Genomic DNA, 7,862 nt, shown 5'->3' with positions numbered 1-7,862 from the left:
CTCAGACTACCCTGCTGGACCTTTATCGAGAGCCAGTTGTTTAAGCATGGAATTACGAAGTCTTTTCCCACATGGCTGGACACAATCTGCTTGTTGCAGTGAGAGGGTGAGAGAGAGAGAGAGAGATGTTTGGAGAGGGAAGGGAGCTGTTGCAGTTCCAGAAGGGAATAACTGATGGATGTAAACTTCTAGTCACCCTCAGTAAATGAAAAAGGACAGTGACATACTCAAGCTTGGGGTAAAAAGAAACAAACCCTCCCCAAACCCGGTTAGGGTTTAGACTACAGTCCCTGCTTGACACGTTTCCTCCTCCTTCCATTTATCTAACCAGGTCCTTAGATTACTAGTATGCGTTATTTGTATTACAATACAACGAGGATCCGGGCCCCATTGTGCTATGTGCTGCACCAACACATCCTAAGAAACAGCTCCTGTGCTAAAAAGCTTACAGTCCAAATAGATAAGGTGTGGGCAAAAACTAGGCTTATTATCCCCATTTTACAGAGAGGGCAACTGAGAGATTAAGTGACTTGCCCAAGGTCACACATGGGCTCTGTGGCAGAGAGAGGAATTTAACACACATTTCCTGTCTCCTACTCCAGCATCTGAACCAAACGACCATCGTTCTGTTCCTACCGGACACCATCACCATAGTGTCCTAGTGTTAACCCCATAAGCACGTTTCTGCTCCCCAGTTCTGCTGACAATTACGCTCCATTTTATACCTGGTTTATGGCCCTCAACACTGACCCCTAAATCACTGCAAATCTTTTTCACGGTCATACATGAGGGGAAGAAACAACAGCTGCTTGGAAGCTCTACGTACGCGGAACAGACCCACATCATGAGGCATCCTATAATAAGGCTTCTAACTGCTTCCAGCCTCCTTTGGCAATCAAATCCAATTATACTTCACAATGCTCCACACCACCAACTCAATGCAACATTCGGCCGGCACCTCATGCTTGATAGGGACCATCTGCTGGGAGGAAAAACTTTTCTTTTTGCTGCTGCTGCTGCTTTCCCCCCACTGAAATATGTACAGAGCTATAGATTGGAGGGTAAACCTTGTTCCTGTTATGCATCTTGTGGAGACATGCACAGTCTCAAGTTCCAGTAAACAAACATAATTACCTTGAAAGACCAGTTTTTAGTGCATTTGCATGCAATCCCCAATAGATGCTAACGCTTTCATCTATCTGGCATGCAGAGCCTTTTATTGCTTAACTAATACGGTAGCCTGTGAAATACAGGAAGAGATTTCTGACTCGTTACTGTCAATAGTGGAAGCTCAAGAGGAAATGGGCCCCGGGTCGAGATTATATGAATGAAGGCCCCCATTACCGCCCTCATCCGTGCTGGTTTATAAAGTAACCATCTCTGACCAGTTCTGTGCTTGCTGTGAATCTGTGGGTTCACATCTAAGGGGCAGATCTGGCTTTTTTTTAGGATTGATACCTACAGATCTATTGCCAAATCTTGAGGCTCATACCAAGTCTTTATTCAGTCCTTGCTGAGGCAGGACTCCCGCTGGAGTATTAAGGGCCAGATTCTGCCACTCTTACTCATGCTGAGTAATACCTTACTCTGGGAATAATCCCACCGAGGTCAATGGGGCTACTTGCTGAGCCAGGTGCTACTCAGTGTGAATAAAGGTGTCAAAGTATGGCCTTAATTTTGGGAGGCCCACAGAAGAACCCAGGGGAAGGATTGCTCCTTCCTGGGGCAAAACCCATGAGGGTTCAGGGAAGGAAAGACCCACAAGGCATCTAAGGTTCCCTGATGGAGGTTCCCTGTAGTTTCTAGCCAGGGTTGTCAGGGTTTCCCCCTTGTAGACTAGTCTGTGGTACTGTGAGAATGTGCTGGAGGTGTGCTTCCTCAGCAGCTCTGGACAGTGGGTGCTCACACGGTACACACTGGAGTTACCCCAGAGACCCCCTAAAAAGGGGATCTCACCCACAGGGAAGAGGCAATCTCCCTCGGCCCTGGCCACCCACTCCGCCCCAAACCCACCCAATCCCTGGACCCGCACTGGGGAGAAAGGGGGAAAAAATTCCACGAAGGCCACAGCGCTCTCTTTCAGAACAGGATACGGGATACCCATATCTGCCATGCCATGCACACAGCTCTGAGGAACGCCATTCTCCGCCTCCCTGAAGCTTTGCAATCCATTGGCAGGCTTTGAAGCTAAGGCTCCTAAACCAGCACATTCTCCAGAGTAGCCGCGCCATCGGGCAATGGCACTGGGGCACAAGCTAAGGGGTTTCCTTTGGCGGTCTGCAGCCATGGCTGGGTGTTATTGCTGATCTCTTTAGAAAAAAGGGAATCATGCGTCTCACTCCAACTCCGTGCAAATGCAGGAGAAACACCACCGTTATTGCAAAAAGTATCGAAAAGTATCCAAACAAAGGAGAGTTAAAATCAATCAGGCAAAAGATGCGGTCAGATATCTCAGAGTCTTGCCCAAGTGCACTGATCATTGTCAGCTCCCGCTGTAGCAAGCTACTGCAGATTAATGGCTGGTCTACACCTGGGTCTTTTTGTACCAGAGCACATTGGTTTAAACTGCACTTACACTGATCTCGCTTACTGTTGTAATTTACTAAATTAAACCAGTTTTGAGTAACTGGGATAAGTGTAGTTTAAATCGATTTATGTGTGCGCACATTAGGAGTTTGCACTGGTGTAAATGGTACAGCCATTTCCCTCAAGATATGATTTTCACCTGGTTTAGTTAAACCGTCGCCAAAAACCGCATGGATGCTCTTATTTCAGTTTAAACTAGGTTTATTCTGGATTCGTTTAAATTGACTTAAAAAGATGAGGGGCCACAAAGCGGGTTTGAAACTGGCTTAACTAAAAGCAGTTCAAATGTGTTTGTAGACAAGACCTACATTGACTTTAAATTAATTGAGTTACACCAGTGCAAGGTTTCATATACAGACAAGCCCGCCAATTGTACAACGAGCTCATGCTTGCAAAGAGATCCAACCGCACAGAGCTCAACCCAGAATCAGGGTGTAATTCATAAAGTTTTCATTGTTGGCTGGCGTATTTTCAGGAAGGAGATTTCCTCACACAAGCAGCATGAGGCTATCTAAACTCCTCTCTCTTCCATCTGGCTATCATTGCATCTCTAAAGCAGTGATCCCCTTAGCATGTAAATTGACAAAGGCAAAGCAAAGGTGATTTAGTTGGGGAATGGTCCTGCTTTGAGCAGGGGATTGGACTAGATGACCTCCTGAGGTCCCTTCCAACCCTGATTTTCTATGATTCTATGAAAGGTCTGATCCTATGGCTGCTGCAGGTGCTGAACTCCCAGGAGAAATGATTAAAATCTAAAATGTCACAATATCAGCTACAGAAATTCTCCTTCCTCCGAACTTTCCCCTTTCCACCCATCAGGCCAGAAAGCCGATGTAAAGAGCATGGCCAATCAGTCAATAAATGCTAGCTCTGTCGGACCAAATTCCAGAATCCTTGGAGAGCGGCACGCATTTCAAATCCATGGATTGTAACTTGAGTGCCCCAGCTGATCTCAACTGCTGGGATAAGGTACAGAGAGGTGGGTCTCTGGTAGCCAAACCATGTAACTTAAAGCCAGCACCTTGAAACGTCATTACTAAAATAACTGGGAGCTGGTGCGGTGGCTGGGACACAGGCAGAGTGCGCCCCCTATGGGAAGCCCCGCAAAGGAGGCTGGGCAGGGGCATCCCGCACTCACTGACGTTTCTGCACAGTCTTTGACGTTTATGGTGTCGTGTAGGACAAAAGTACTCCACAACCTCAAGCAATTGCTGCAAACCTTGAGAGACTCCTGTCAAGGCAATGAGTTTTGCAGCACATCTGGAGCGGTGGTGCATCTGAACCCTGTGTTCTCGTGTTGATGCCTGGGCATGACTCTTGTTCCCCTAATGGGAATTGTGTATGTGCATGGAGGGTCTGCAGGGACTGCTTCAGGATCTGAAGTACTTTTGCCATGTAAGAGAAAATACCTGGACTTTCGGCAGCCCTGACTTCTAGGTATGTATCAATGCATGTTACTGTATCTATGCGTTATAGGTTATGGGATAGATTCTGCCCCAAAATACATACACCTATTTCTTAAGTTCAGTACATGCCAGGCATATAGAATTTGGCCCTACCTAGGTATGAGATGAAGGATGGTCCAGTGCTTAGGGCACTAACCTGGGACTTGGGAGAACCCTGCCCCAACACAGGCTTCCTGTGTGACCATGGGGAAGTCACAGAACCTCTCTGTGCCTCAGTTTCCCCTCTGTAGATTGGGGATACTAGCACTGCCCTGCCTCACTGGGACATTGTGCAGATAAATATATTAAAGATTGTTATGGACTCAGATACTATGGGACCCCGTAGATAGCATGTATGCTTGATGTTTCCAGGGGGTCATTGGAAGCCACAGAGTGGTAACTTCTGTGGATTGGGGCTCTGTTGCACCTTGGAGGTGCAGTCCAGCAGCCTCATGACTTGCAACCTTATAGAGAGAGTTGTTCCATGAGATCTTTTACAAAGGAGTCAGAATCAGAGACAAACCTGGGTCGTAAAAGTCAGGCCTGGATCTGGCCTTTACCAGCGTTGTTCTGGGTCCTGGGGAATCTGGATCCACCATTAATGTTTGGGCCCATCTCTAGTTAAAATGGTGTAGTCTCCCTCCACCTGCCACCTTCTATGGCAGCTACAATGTTTGTGCTGGTCATGCGATGTGTGGAAAGTAAATGTAACATCACCACCCTCAGGGTTTCCTCTCCGAGGAAGGCTGTTTCACAGCTCAGCTGTTCTCATGGCAGGTGAATTTTATTCGCAATAGATCATACTGGGACTCTCATCTGGTGCAGTCAGGTGGTGTCCCCCCACCATTGGCACATGAGGGTAGCATTCGTCTCTGCTGAGGTTCACTGTCCTCAGAGTTTCCATTTGCATCCTGGAATGCACCGGAAAAACAAAGGCCTTCAGTCTACATTATTATGGGCCAGATCCTGAGGTCCTTGTTCAGTGTTTACTCAATCAAAATCCCATTGACATTAGAGTGAGGACTGGGTGAAAACTCAGCAGGGAGCTTTGGATTTGGCTCTATAAATGGAGATTCACCCCGAGTGCTCTGTAAGCTGTTTCCTCTGTAAGTCTCTGAAATTTTAAGTACCCAAACATGCTAGACCCAAGGACCTGTATAACCTAAGAACCCCATAATACATCCCAACACTCCAGATCCGCATGGGCGGCTTCTGTTCCCAGTGCTTGAGATTAAACTCTCCAGGACTGGGAGCAGGGCATTTGCAATGCAAGGTCTTTAACTATGAAACTCACTTCTTCTCCTGGGAGCCTGGGATTGTGGGTTTAATGGTGTGGTACATAGGAAATACCACAATTAATGTTGCCTAACTTTGGAACATTTGACTTTGCAATCTTAATAACATTCTTTTAACATAAGAGTTTTGTGTGCAATAGCACATACATTGATGGAGACATCAGCAAGGTTTAAAGTGTGAACTGGACTTAATTCTAGGGTGTTGCCTTCTGGGTCAGCCTGTTAGCTGGAGCTGGGTGGTTTTGTTTTTAGTAGCTGTCCCTCTCAGTTATATCTTTCTGTGGGTTGGGATGTATGTGGTGAATTTAATTGATCACTTGGGCTATGTAGCAAGCAAAGACAGTCTCTTGTGTCAGGGATATTCTTCTCTCCTTAGTTTTCCCTGGAACTAAGTCCCACCAGATGGTGTAATGTACGTGCAAGGAGGGAGCTGCACAGTTTGAATGATTTCACAGGAGGAGGTTTTGTAAAGCGCAAGCTTTGGCTATTGCAAGCTGAGGGTATGAGGCTGGGTTGCTTTCCCTGAAAGCTTTCCAGAGAGTGACAGATCTGGGAACTGTCAGCTTTGTTTTATGGGATGGCCAAAAGCCACAGAGAAAGCAAAGATCAGGATGGGGGGGGTGGGGGTAGTTTGCAACTAGCCAGCTTTCTAACTGCAACAAGGAAATATAAGCAGGTTGCAAGTTTGAAGATGGAGATTACTAAGAGGGAGAAAAAGAAGGAGGAGGAGGAACAGTGAAAACCAGAGCTGATGAGGTTAATCAGACCCAGAGGTGATGAGTTTGGGAGACTCTGAAATTAACTTATCTCTGCTATTGAAACCATGTGTGTTTCAGTGATCCCGCTTTAGAGGCTGCTCCGTGGCTTGATAATTACACTTTACACATTATCCTGGCACCGTGCAAAGGCTCCGAGTTCCAGTCTTTGTCCCTCAAAGGACTGCAGAAAGCCAAGTGTGTACAGAGAGCAACGGTTCAATGAAACTTCATTTTGCAGAACATCGTTCATGCGTAGCTTGGGCTTGTTCTTGCTCCCACTGAAATCAGAGCCTCTCTGTAGCCCAGTGGGCTTCACGGGGTTAAATAGGACCGTGGGTCTGATGCTGCTGACAACCACACCAGCGTAATGCTGGAATAAATTCCCTTGAAGCTAGTAGAGTTCCAGAGGCTGATTCCAGCCTCTGCCATGGGAGCTTGTGGTGCGTTACCAGTGTTTCGCGTCACGTAGCTGCCATCATGCAGCTTGGTGCTGTTGACAGGGCAGCTTGGGTCGGCAGAATCATCGCAGGGCAGAGAACTGAAGCACTGCCTCCTCTGTGTGAACCCAGCACGGCTCCCAGCAGGGGGATGGCAAAACTCCACGGGGGCTGCTGTTCGGACCCACACCGAGCAGCACTCACCCCGAAGAGCCAACAGCCCAGGCCACGTTCTAGGGAGAGCCACACGAGCAACGAGTTGAGGTGGCCCCGTCTCTCCGCCTTGGAAAGCAGATTAAACGCTCCGGAGCTGTAACGAGGCCGCAGATGCTGGGGCTCAAGATAGGTGTTAATGGGGTAGCTGGTGAACCTCCAAGGAGGGGCAGAGCACGCGGGCTGGGTGGTTGGGGATGCAGGGACAGCATCAAGGCTGAGAGGTGTCATCAGAGCTACAAGCTGAACATCGGGTCCTGGCACCGCTGGCTTTATTAAACACACGGCCGAATCGCGGCTTGCTGCCCGCGGCATGACCGGCCTCCCCTGCTCTCAAGAGGTGGAATAGCAAAGTGGGGTGTTACAAGGCCAGGACGGTGGACCTGTGCAGGGGCAGTGTCTGCCCATGCCATGCCTGGCTCTCTAGCCAATGCTAGCTCTCTGTCTTCTACACCCCAGTGTTCACCCGTTTTCTTTAATAATAAATATCATCTGTCTTTCCTTCTCCTTCACATGTGCCTGCTCTCCCACACCAATGAAAAGGGAGTGACAATTTGCTGGAGCCTTCAAGGTTTACTAAAAAGTTCCTGTCCCTTTAAATGCTGGCTTCGCAACTCTATGACATTTCAGCTGTTTAATTCTTGTGATGAAGAAGGGAGGCTGGCGGAGCCCTCGGCTTTCTCGTTCCCAGGCGCCGTCTGCGCTGAGACCTCCAGGCTGCAGCTGCCTTTGAGGGGCTGAAATGTGATTATTCTGTGGCTGGGTGGGTAACGTTAAGGGGCTGGTTATCGGAGACAAAGAAACAAGGCCTCGAAAACTTCACCGAGCTCTAAGAGGAGAAAAAGCAACACGGGTGTGTTTCAGGGAGAGGCAGGGAGCCCTCGGAGAGGCCCAGAGTGCTCGATTCCCTGACTTTTTTTGCTGCATCCATGGTGCTGTATTCAGAGTCTGATTGTCAGCAGCCCTATCGCTGAGTGGTTTGTTGCATACTCGGCAGCGGTTGCTTCCTGGTGCGGTTAATGTGGTTTCCCTGGTGTCTGAGGTTGGGTTCCTCTCTTTGCAAGGCTTGTTTGAAATATGGGTGGTGGGGGAGGGGGGGTTCCTTGCTAGACTCCAATGGTCAAATCC

This window comes from Eretmochelys imbricata, chromosome 18, assembly GCF_965152235.1.
Source record: "Eretmochelys imbricata isolate rEreImb1 chromosome 18, rEreImb1.hap1, whole genome shotgun sequence".
Taxonomy (NCBI): Eukaryota; Metazoa; Chordata; order Testudines; family Cheloniidae; genus Eretmochelys; species Eretmochelys imbricata.
This window is presented reverse-complemented; position numbering follows the sequence as displayed.